The following is a 13336-nucleotide window of genomic DNA, read 5'->3' as shown; positions in this document are numbered from 1 at the left end:
ATAACTGGATCTCGAGTAATAATAGACTGCTGATTGCGTTACTAAATAAATCACAGAATAGAGAAAGGGTAGTGTTTACTTTGTATTCAGGCAGGGGGAGGAGGGGTCAGAGACGAAGCGGAGGTCCAGAAGGTTGACCTCTCGCTGGTGGGCAGAGTTAACCTTTTAGACTCTGTGCTGCTAGCGGACAAGGGGAAGAAAAAAAAAACCTGCGTGACACACAAGTGACAAACACACTCGAGGTCATACAGTCGGGGTAAAGTCTCAGCAGACGACAGCCGGTGATAATTTCAGAGGAAGAACAAAACAATAATGGCGCTATTTGGATAGCGGAAGTGATGAATTATTACTGTTAATATCACTCCGCTTCCCTCCCTCGTGTATCACATTTGCTTTTTCTTTTTTGTTCTACTGTCGCTTTTTGCTCGGTCGTATTTTTTAAGCTATTTTTTTTCTTTTCTCTGGACCCCCCCCCCACCTCCCCAGCTGTTTTCTTCGCTTCTTGTCCTTGACACTTTTTCAGAAATTTACACCAGGTAACAGAAAGGCAGGAAACTGAATCAAACGACATTGAATTAGCACTACAACTACAAGATTGATATATGTGTGGTTCTTCCCCTTTTGGTAAGCTTTTTTAAAACAGTTCCAGTTGTCAAAAAGTGCTATCGAGTTTAACTAGTGAAGTAATTTGATATGTCTTGGTGTTTGTGGTAGAATTGTAATATTACAATATTTTCAATTATAATATGTTCAATCGGATTAAACCGAAGAACAGAAAGATACAACAACAACGAAAGAGAGAGAGTGTATAGACGGCCCTCTTGGTCCGCTGTTTGGTTGGCAAATGTAGGTCAAAGGATTTTTTTTTATATTTATAGAGCGATAGCATGAGGTTGGTGAAATAAGTTTACTATAGCGATTTCGCTTTTGATATTTGAACCTTATACAATACAGACGTTACTTCAAAAAAGAAGATGATTACGTCCTACGCGTCATGCATTTAGTCATGCATATTAACCAATGACTTTAATTCTGCCAAGTCACTGGTTTTCCTGGCTAGCCCAGGCAACCCATTCCATGCACTAATAGCACTAGGGAAGAAGGAGTGTTTGTACAAATTTGTCCTAGCATATGGGACGAGGAATGTGCCTTTAATATATTAATAGTGACCAATTATAGAATTAATTGTGAATTTAATAACATGAACTCATAATGAGAATTCAGTAATTTTAATAGAAGGGGGATAATGTGTACAGTGAAAAAAAAAAGAGCTAACGAAGGGATTTTTGACAGGTGTGAGATATAAGTTAGAGGGGGGAGGCCAAGTGCATCTAGTCTAATGTGATGTTTCTTCTTCCCCTTTTTTTTTTCCTTGTTTCAATACATTTAGCGCTTTTAAAATAAAAGAATTCTATCCTGCAATACCAACCATTCAACACCAAAACTTTTTATGTTTACAATTATTTTAAATTTTTTTTTTTCTCTTTTGTAACTTTACCGCGAGTTATTTCCCCTATCTCTCACTTTTTAACGAATGCGTTTTTAATTAATCTGGGAATCGTCTCTCTACAGCACGATGTCAGGCAGAGCTCTGGTGCACGCGCTGGCTATAAATACATTCCAAGACTACGATGAAGACATATTTATTTCTTTATCGCTCGGTATTTCAATAATTACACATAAAAGGCACCCCCCCTTTTTTTTTTCATGTCAGTACCCGAGTAAATGACTCTGTAACTCTTCTCTGAAGAGGAACTTGGGAGTCAATGCCGTGAAAGTATTCAGCTTTTTGGTTGAAGTTTCTAAGCAGATTTAAAGACGAGTCACTGAAAGTATTTCTGGAATTCACGGCAACGTTGAATACTGCATGCCGTGATTCAGGGGTTCTCAAAATATTTGTTGGAATGTGTAAATAATTGTAATCATAGCCCGTGTCATATGTCTCCTTTTTTTTTACCTTCTAAATGTTTAATTGCTTTAAACAAAATCAGTGCTACCAGACTCCCAGGGGGCGCGATGGCTTAGTGCTTAAACGCTTGGCTTCCGAACCTGGGGTCCTGGGTTCGAATCTCGGTTAAGATTGGGATCTTTAGGGCGCCTTTGGGTACTTGACTTTAGTTTGGGGTAAGTAAAGGCGGTTGGTCGTTGTGTTGGCCACACCCTGCTCATTAACCGTAGACCAAAGAATCAGATGATCTTAACATCATCTGCCCTATAGATCTGATAGGGGAACTTTACTTTTACAAGACTCCAAGGAATTGAGATTCCGTCAGTAAAATAAGAATTTCAAAGCTTTCTAAGCAGGAACATGATAACCAACTATTCATACGATTGTAATGCAATCATAAAGGCTAGTACATACATTAAAAGTTATAAGCTCCCAAATACTCAGGGGATGGGTACGTATTAAGATTTAAATTGAATTGCTTAATTCCTGACGTTTAATTCAGGATCAAATATCTAAAAATTTCAAACAGGATTTTGAACCAGAAAACTTTTCAACAGCATCTAATTTTGGCCTTTAGTTTTGTCCTTATTAATTTGTCAGTAACAGAATCTAAACCTATACGCTGCCTTTGTGGACCTCACCAAGGCTTTCAACCAGATGCGTAGTGAGGGGAGATGGGGGGGGGGGGGAAAGGGGGCCACGATGCCCCGGGCGTCACACTCAGGGGGGCACCACTCGCAGAAAGATAGCAAAAAATAAAATTATTGTAAATATTTTAATTAGATAATACATATTAAGGTAATTTGTTTTATATAATTATTGCTGCAGCGATCGTACCCCATGATGACCTGCTAAGTATTGTAAAGAAACGCAAGCTTAAAATAAATGGCCATATTACAAGATCCACGGGGCTCGCAAAGACCTTTCTTCAGGGAACAGTACCAGGAAAAAGAAGAAGAGGCAGACAGAGAAAGCGATGGGATGACAACATAAAAGAATGGACGGGCCTGCCACTGAAAGAGGTTCTAAATAAGGCAAAAGACAGGGAGGAATGGAGAAAGACGGTCGACAAATCCTGCTTGATGCCCCAACGGTCCAACAGACTAAGGGATAGGTAAGGTAAGGTAATTATTAAATACATTGTATTTATTAGCCTATATTTCTATGTGATGTTCATGGAAAATAGGGGGTCGCCAATAATGTACATTTTGCTTTCTATGCCTCTGCTTTCGACATGGTTTGTCGCCATGGCTTTAGATAGGATTTTGACCATTCTCGGATGCCCAACTACGTTCCTATCTATTCTCAAGCAGTATTGTTTAGGCTCTCTTTGTTGAATTCTTCTTTATCGGTATTCTAACTATATCGAAATGTAGTTTTAGAATCACTGTCAAGGGAGAGAAAAAAATGCGGTCATATTATCTACTGGATTCCTTGCCAGTCAATAAGTTTCTAATAGGCTGTTATGATTGAGTTGGAATTGAATGCTTTTTCTATCTGTGTCGTCACGCTTGAGATCACGTCAAACAGTTTTGTTTTTGAGATTTGCAAGACTTGAATTCCTGGAGTATGAGTCTTCTCTGGGAAGTCATTCATGCGCCCAGTTGTAGCTACTATTGGCATAAGACCAATATTATAAGACACTCTATTGCTGAAATGTTTGAGTGTGGTTGTTTCTGTGTGGGCGATTGCCGTTGTGTGTTGTAAAAGTGGTGGGTGACTTTGAGCATAATTATTAAGTGTTAACATACGCGTATATTGTATTCAGTTTATGTTATTTAAAAAAATTCTAAGGATTGAAATGTATATGTACATATTGGCTTCACCAAAAGGTATTATTCTAATTGAAGTGTTCCTGGTCGTGTGTTTTGCGATTTGGGCTGTCGTGATGATGGCCCCGAGTTCGAACCCTGACCCGCTGGCCTCCCCTTACGTCCTGTAGGAAGTTTCGACAATGCCGTAATAATCTTCCTTTCTGTAGGAACATCTGCAAGTTATAAGTCAAACAATTGGTGTATCCGGTGCGCGTAATACGAAAGTATTCATAAGTTGTTTATTTAAAACAAAATACTAATATTTAACCTTTTTAGAACAGATTATTTTTTTAACCTTTAGTTTTAATTCCATGATTCTTTTAGGACGCTGCTGAGTCCACCCAACTTAATTGGGTACCTGACTTTAGTATGGGGGGGGGGGCGTCGGAACTGTGATGTGGCAACAAGCTATTGGCCTAAAATGCCCACATATTGCAACGTCACAGGTCAGTGTTAAGGCCTTCTGTAACGATTGGCCTAGCTTGCAGTATGAATAGCCGGATTTCTAAACTGTAAACAAAGAGCAGATTATTCTTATTAACATAATTATGTTACCCCCCTTGGCACGTAAAGCGCACTCACACACACACACACACACACACACACACACACACACACACACACACACACACACACACACACACACACACACACACACACACACACACACACACACACACACACACACACACACACACACACACACACACATGCGTTAATTGCTTTAGACATAAGGCGTTGTCTCCTAAGATTACGGAAGAATGCTAACCGTTACGTCACAGTACGGACCGAACCTTGACCTATATTTATGGTTGGAGCTATGCAGAATAAGCTGTTATCTGCTGTGGGTCTGTTGTTTTTTATTAGTTCTTCCATTTATGCGATTTTTATTGATCCTTGTTGTTTATGTCGGGATAATATTCACGGAGGTCTTTTTTGCACTGCGGGCCTTAGATAATTGGAGGTCCAAGGTGGCTGCCTTGTGTTCCTAGTATGATGCAGCCTATACCTATCACCGGCCCTGGTCTTTGAGAGTTGTCTCGTTTGTCTCCCTTTGGAATCTATTCACTGCTGCTTCTTCTCTTTTGTGAGTGTCCAAAAAGAGTCAGTCCAAAGGTCACTAGACTTCTGGCTGAAGGAAAGAGTTTCAGCCAATGACAGAATTTACATTTTAACAAGAATACGATGGACCCATATTTGACATGCATATTCTGCCCAAATCCGCCACAGACAAAGATTCGATAAATAGCATTTGTTTCATGGCACTCATCACCGAAAAAAAAATATTCTGATCTTCTGCTGTATCTTCTGCATCAATGAACAAATATGTCGACATTCTCTGCTGTTTCTTCAGCACTATGACCAAATATTTCGACATTCTCTTCTGCTTGTTCTGCATCGATGAACATGTATGTCAACATTCTCTGCTGTTTCTTCAGCAATATGTCCAAATAAGTCGACATTCTCTTCTGCTTGTTCTGCATCAATGACCACGTATTTTGATAATCTCTGGTGTTTTTTTCAGAACTACGACCAAATATCTCCACATTCTGTGCAGCTTCTACTACACAAGTGAACCTTTATTAGGAGAGCCGGATAACACCTTAGAATGGGTATCACTGATTATTATAATGCAATATTAGAACATGAGTAGATTTATTAATTAACAAATATATCCGGATGTTGTTGAATATTGTTTGCACAGACTCAGGCATTATCTTGATAAGACTGGTTAGCATAGAGCAGCGATGCTCAAACTAAGACCCGCGGGCCATATCCAGCCTGTGACTTGCTCTATTAATTAAAAAGGATGTCCGGGTGTTATCGAACAAAATTAATTAATTACCATTACTTTATTACCTTATTGTTTTGTTTTTTCTTTTTATTCATTCGTGTTTTGGTAGTAACAATAAATAATTGTGTAAAGTTTCAACTTGATCCAAGAATGGGAAGTGGGAGAAATAACGTGTTCAAAATTTTTTACCTGACAGAAAGACAACAATAGAAAACAAAAAACAACAACAGACAGACAGAGTGATTAGATACAAGATTAAACTGTTTTACAATTGGAAGGGGCCAAGTCATGGGACTGCTCTGTTCCTCGGGCCCTCGGTTTGAGCATCACAGATTTTAAGGGTATCTGCTAGAGATAAACTATCGTTCTAGTCAATGATTCCCCAAAATTTGTTCTTTAACGGATCACTTGCCGTATTCTGAGTAGTTAGCGGAACACTTTGTTTATTTTTCAAAGAGATTAATTGACGTGCTGACCTACTGATCAATTATTGCAGTAGTTCGTGGAATATATAATTCAGGCCAGGTGGTTGGATATCTCTGTACATAGTTATGGAAACATTGACTGTAACATAGCTATTCTCTCTGCCATAAGAGTAATAACTAAAATATGGTTCTCTTCGAGGCCCAACCATGAGGGACACCACGATGAAAAAATCATGGAAAGATAACTTTTATTTCTGCAAGTCGGACTAGAGTTACACCACGTAACTTTCGCGGTGACAGAAAGCGAGGCTCAGAAAAAAAAAACAGAGGGAGGGGGCGTATGCTACGCCGCGGGTTGGCTCGTAGTAACTAAACAACTTCATAGAGTTACTTATAATGTTGTTTTGAATTTTTTAAGTTAACCGACATTCGTAACATCACAAATAAATCTATTAGTTTAACATGATTTACATGCTTTGGCTTCAACTTGATTATAGCTCCAAAGGGAGAGTACACACCCTCAGTTTCATATCTGCACATTTAGATTAAAGTAGCTCCCCCTGTGGGGTTCGTTATACACAACATATTTCCTTAATGCGAAAGATACGAGAATGCAATTTAGACGAGGTCAGCGCCAGGTCGAGATCTACCATACACAACAATACACACCCAAATGTAATCACACTCAGGTGCACACATACACACGCCCATAAACACACATACACACACTCTTAAGCACATGAAACTTATACTACAGCATGAGTGACTAATAATTTTGACCAGTGTTTCTCAACCTGAAGAGCGCGCCCCCAAGAGGTGCCTTTCTTGTGATGACAGGGAGACGCTAAATTGGTTAAGGAGAAGTTACACAGGGCCGGCCTTAGGCTACTGCAACCAATGTGACCGCAGTGGCCCCCGCACTTTCATAGGCCCCACGCTAATCCTAGGTGTAAAATATTAAATTAAAACCATTTTATAACTTATAACAGATTTTCCGAGTCTTCATGATTTAACAGGAGTTCCTGAAAATCTCCTCTGGAAATCTCCGGAAATTATTAAAATCTTTTGAAAACTCATAAAAGTCTACTGAAATATAGACAAAATTGTCATTTTGGGGTGTTATTCAATATGGAAAACGCTAATTCTATTCACGATAAAAAAAAACAACGGCATTATACAATATCCGAAATTGTGGACTCTGATGAAAGACGCTTTTCGCGCCTTAAACTAATGAAGATAGATTGGAACATTTGGTAATTCTGGCTACTGAGCGTGATCTATGTAGGAAATAGAACTTTTATGATGTACTGTATGACTTCGCTACACGCAAGGCTCGTAAAGTAATTCTGTACGTAGTAAAGAATGAATAAAATACAAAGACAAATTTATTTTTTAATGAAACTCTTAATTTTCACTTATTTTCCGTATCCCTACCCAAACTGGACCCTGCCTAATCCGTTTCGCATAGGGCCCCGCAATAGTTAAGTCCGGCCTTGCTATTAAGTGACAGGTGAATACAGAGAAGATTACACCCCCCCCCCCCCCCCGTCTTTTTTTTCCGCCGCAAAAGTTACGTGGGAAAAAAAGAGTTATCTTTTCATGACTTTTGGTGGTGTCAGGCATGGTTGGGCCATGAATAGAATTATATATACAGATATATAATGAAAGGGTTTTCCTGGCCTCCTAATTTTCCTGGGCCCCCTGGAAATTTCTTGAAATTGCAAAATATACGAAAAAGTCCTGGAAATTTCCTGAAAAATAGACAAAAATGTCCTTTTGGCGTCCCAAGCCTACTCGCAATAAAAAAAACGGCATCGTCAGCTTTCATAAAAAAATTTTTTTTCGCAAAGACGAATGTATTTAGTAATACAAATCTTAATTTTTACCAGTGGCGTAACTACAGTGGATGGAGGAGGGGGGGGGAATTTGAAGAATGAGTGTTTTTTTTTTTAACATTAAATATTACTCAAAATGCAGGGGCCCCCAAAGAGGTCAAGCCTCCCCCCCCCCCCAAACCGTGCGCCCGAACGTTGGAAGTTTTCTAGCTACGCTCCTGATTTTGACATTATGCTTAAACCTACCCGCGTAATCCATTTCGCATAGGGCCCCGCAATCGTTAAGGCCGGCCCTGAATTTACATATCCATATTTTTTGGAGAATGATCAGATAATACAGATTAGATAAAAAGTGGATTAAATGATCAAAAGCAATGATTAAATAAAGAGACGACACTTTACCTCTAAAGGATCTTTTTTTTGTACGACGTCTTTGACAAGTTAGTTTTCAGAATTTCCATGACAGAATCCTCTACCAACGCGATTCTAAGCGTCTTTCTCAATAAAGAAATATGTAATTTCATAGTTCGGTAAACTTCGTTACCGTCGTTATTTATGGAAACTCTCAACAGTTTTGTCCCTTCATTCTTTACGGAAAGTGCCGAACCATTGATCTGAAAAGTCCAGTGGCGTAGCTAGGGTGGGGGGAGGAGGGGGGAGACTTTGAAAATCCCCCCGGTCCCCCACTTGAGGGGGCTCCCCCCCAAAATGAGAGTTTTTACATTAAAAATTAAATATTACTCAAAATGCAGAAGATCCCAAAGAGGTCAGGGGGGAGGAGGGGGGAGACTTTGAAAATCCCCCCGATCCCCCACTTGAGGGGGCTCCCTCAAATGAGAGTTTTTACATTAAAAATTAAATATTACTCAAAATGCAGAAGCCCCCCAAAGAGGTCAGGCCCCCGGGCCCCCAAACGATTGGAAATTCCTAGCTACGCCCCTGGCAAAAATTCGGTACTTGTTTCCTAACACTAAGTTAATTTCAGACGATCATACGGTTTTCAAACGATCATAAGCTAGCAGATGTCTTTCATACTGCAGTCTTTTACTTTCCTGCCACCTTCTTTATTTGACTTTTTTCAAACCTACACTGATTGTTTGCACTGAAGATGCCAGGAGAATGCATTTCTTCAACTCCGAATGCCGGAAATGGATTAGCTCCAACGCGACACTTCCTTGGTAGCGTGTTGGGCTCCCTCCAAAGACTTCTTGGTCAGTGATGTCCAACCTTTTCCGACACAATTCAGCAACAATCTCTGCGGATTCATTATGAGTTGAGCGGCAGAGATGTTGCAGGACTGGAAAACACAGTGTTACCAGCTGGATATTGCCCGTGGGCCGTTGTTTGGGCACACATACCCTGGAGGGCTAGCCGAGTTGCTGAGATAACTTTTTGTTTTCCTTTGGAGAAGGGGGGGGGTGAGGCTACGTAGGCAAAAGTTCGTGAAAAACATTCTTAGACTTTATCGCGAGCTAAACACAAGACACTAAATGTGAAAGACATTTTAATATCTGAAATAGTTATATATATATATATTTATTGACCTTATATGATTATAAGGTTAAAGGTCATATACTTCAAGCTTTCCCTGGCACGTGCTATGAGTGGGTGTTATTATTATTTTTTTTTTAAATGCACTTTCGAAGGGGAAGATCAAAATCAAACTCTAATAGGCTGACACAGGATTGAGAGACATAAATACACAGTGGGGTGGGAGGAAGGGGGGTCCAAAGGATAAAATCCCCCCCCCCTTGGGCCACCACTAGAGTGGGTCCCCCACATGAGTGTCCGAAATTTGTTTTTACATTAAATATTATGCCATTTTCTCATATCATGTCAAATGTCAAAATGAAGGGGGCCCTAAAGAGGTCAAGCCCCCCCCCCCACCATGGCCCCAAATCCCTGGCTACGCCACTGTATATCTATGTATATTTATCAGCAGATTGGTTCTAAGACAGTTAGGTGTGGAAGCACGCGTTTAAGCTGGCATGCATTCTGGCTAAAGGGAAACAACTTGGAGATAAGGGCGGGCAAAGTAGACGGATTGACAGAAATATTAAAAAGCATATAGAAAGACAGATAGTTACAAAGATAGAGAGTAAGGAAGAATAAGAGATGGAACTTAAAGGAGTACACTGACTGAGAGAGTGTGAAAGAGAGTGAGAGATACACAGACAGAGAGAAAGACAGACAGAGAGAGAGAAAGAGAGAGAGAGAAAGAGAGAGAGAGAGACTGACAGAGAGAGAGAGACAGAGACAGAGAGAGAGAGAGACAGAGAGAGAGAAACAGAGAGACAGACAGAGAGAGAGACAGAGAGAGAGAAAGACAGAGATAGAGAGAGACAGAGAAAGAGACAGTGAGAGACAGAGAGAGACAGAGTGAGAGACAGAGAGATAGAGAGACACAGAGATACAGAGAGAGACACAGAGAGAGAGAGAAACAGAGCGAGAGAGAGAGACAGAAAGAGAGACGGAGAGAGTGTGAAAGAGAGTGAGAGATACACAGACAGAGAGAAAGACAGACAGAGAGAGAGAAAGAGAGAGAGAGAAAGAGAGAGAGAGAAAGAGAGAGAGAGACTGACAGAGAGAGAGAGACAGAGACAGAGAGAGAGACAGAGAGAGAGAAACAGAGAGACAGACAGAGAGAGAGACAGAGAGAGAGAAAGACAGAGATAGAGAGAGACAGAGAAAGAGACAGTGAGAGACAGAGAGAGACAGAGTGAGAGACAGAGAGATAGAGAGACACAGAGATACAGAGAGAGACACAGAGAGAGAGAGAAACAGAGCGAGAGAGAGAGACAGAAAGAGAGACGGAGAGAAAATAGACAGACAAGGAAGCAAAAAGACAGACAAGGAAACAGGAAAACAGAGAGACAGACAGAGAGAGAGACAGAGAGAGAAAGACAGAGATAGAGAGAGACAGAGAAAGAGACAGAGAGAAAGACAGAGAGAGAGAGATAGAGAGACACAGAGATACAGAGAGACACACAGAGAGAGAAACAGAGAGAGAGACAGACAGAAAGAGAGACAGAGAGAAAACAGTCAGACAAGGAAGCAGAAAGACAGACAAGGAAACAGGAAGACAGATATGAATGCAATTAAGCTGATAACCGTTAGAGACACAGACGAATACCGCCCAAGCTTATGAACGCTCACATTAACCTGTCATATTTAGTCTTCCATCCATCGTGATAAAACTTTCTGTGACGCCCCTGAAGCTGAGAAAGAAACGTGACATTTCCGGACCCTACTTGTTATCTACACTTTAAAATAACGTATCCACACCCCTGGAGATACCCCTTCCAGAGCAGGCTACGCCTCTTCTTCATTAGGGCATAAGTGAGGGAAGAAGAATCTTGAAAAGAGAGTAAACCGCGATATTAATGTATCACACACACTTTCTGACATAACCTGAGCACTATCGTTAGGAACTATTTCTTTCTAAAAGCTTCTCAACACATACAAAGTAAGCCTACGCTGAAAAAATATAGTTCCATTCATAAACTTGCAAGATATTTCTGTCGGTTCTGTCACTATTTCAGGAAGGTTTTTGGAAAACATCAGCGATTCTCAAACTGTGGGGCTTATTTTGATACTTAAGATCCAGTTTACGAACTTTGAACTATCCGGCTGTGTATTTTGCTGCGAGAGAGTTCATCCCCCCCCCTCCCAGTATGCAACCTGTCACGTGGCTAATGAAGGACTTCTAGACACAAATGAACACCATACATCATTTACAAATTGTGCAATTAAAATCACCAACATAACAATATAAGACTTTTCTTCCAGTACAAAGATTAATGAGGAGTGCAGTATTTTACTTGGCTACTCAGCCCAAGCTGTGACCTACATATTTTGCCACATCCAGAGCAGAAATAACCATTTTCCGCCGGTGGTCGATTTATATTTTTCTTTTCGCCGTGTACGTCTGTCTCCGGCAGTAGGTTTTCTTTTGACCTCAAATGTGTATCCCGCGACCTTTTTAAGTGACCTTCCAGCTGTCTCATTCCGAAGACGCCTTCAACCAGGTGCTCTCTTCTATGTCAGTTAAAGCAAGTTGGAGCTTAAACTGGTAGTTAAAGCATTTCCGTGGGGGGGGGGGCGGAGGCGTGGGGGAGGGCACCTCTGATACGTGTAACACCTTTCAGCTCACCAAAATGGACTGATTACGTTCGTCCCCTATACGACCTGCCCAGCGTAACTGTCGGACCAAAAGAAGTCCCTATATACTGTCCATACCGGGTTCGCAAGAAGATTTTTTTGTAGTGCGGTCTTACCACCATATGTCCATGATGGAGCGTAAGCATCTTTGGTGAAAGCCTTCAAGAAATCACCACCATACTTAGGATTTAAGTGTGGTCCTTAACATTGGCTGGCTGTCCAGCTAGAAGATGGACATTGGACACTCTGCGAATCCAAACCTCTTATGCCTTGCTGCCAAATCCAAACATGATACAGGCTTTATCAGAGCTATTTGTGTGCCGATCGCGTGATAGGCAATGACGTCATTTATTTTTCAGTCATATCAATGGCAGGTGGACACATTGTCAATCAATCTGAAGGTAAGCCGATGCACGTAGAGTGCCGAAATGGTTATGACACTTGGCGAGGTGTGTTTGGTCAAGGCAAGCGGTGGCCAGCCTTTTTTTTTCGGCCAGAGGGTCATTTTAATTTCCCGGCAGCAACATCCTGCCAATGGAATCGAGCCTCAGTGACTTAGAATCTTCACTTAAAACAGAAGTTTCGAGGTTCCCGAAAGTGGCGTAGCTAGGGTAAGGTGAGAGGGGGAGAATTTGAAATTCCCCCGGGCCCCCACTTGAAGGGGACCCCAAAAAAGTATTCGAAATTTTTTTTTTTTACATTAAATATTTAATATTACGCAAAAGGCAGGGGCCCAAAAAGGTCCCCCAAATGACGGCAAATTCCTAGCTACGCCACTGGTAGCGCGCCCAAATATGGTTGACTATACCAGAGTAGACACTCCTTGGTCACCTTCGAACTAATGGGGAAGACCATCGTTATATTTTTCTCTCTTATTTAATACTACGTTAGTGTAAGGTAGATAATCGCTAAAATATTTTCAAAACAAAATGATAATCGTTAGCTCCCTTTATTTAGCCGCGTGCGCGAGGAAAAAAAGAAAGAAAAAGGGTAAAAGAGAGACTAGAATGACATCCAAGACAGACGGACCTGACAGATTGCTGTTCATGGTGGTTCATTTATAGCGTCATACTACTAGTGGACGACTAAATCGTTGTAGGCGTATTTTATTTTATAGAACTTCAAATAACTTCAATAAACTTCTTTTTGTGTACGAAATTAATTATTTAAATAAACGTATTTTTTAAAGCAAATGAGTACAGCTTATCTTGCATCATTCTACGAGAGTAACATTAAATTAACACTCTCTCTCTAAAACTAATGATATAGAATTCCTTCTATATTACCAAAGAAACACACGCACCCTACATAACAGGATGGCTGCCTGGTCGTGCGGTAAGCGCGCTGGACTGTCGTTC

The sequence above is a fragment of the Biomphalaria glabrata genome, chromosome 15 (genome assembly GCF_947242115.1).
Source record: "Biomphalaria glabrata chromosome 15, xgBioGlab47.1, whole genome shotgun sequence".
Lineage (NCBI taxonomy): Eukaryota > Metazoa > Mollusca > Gastropoda > Planorbidae > Biomphalaria > Biomphalaria glabrata.
Note: the sequence above shows the minus strand (reverse complement) of the source record.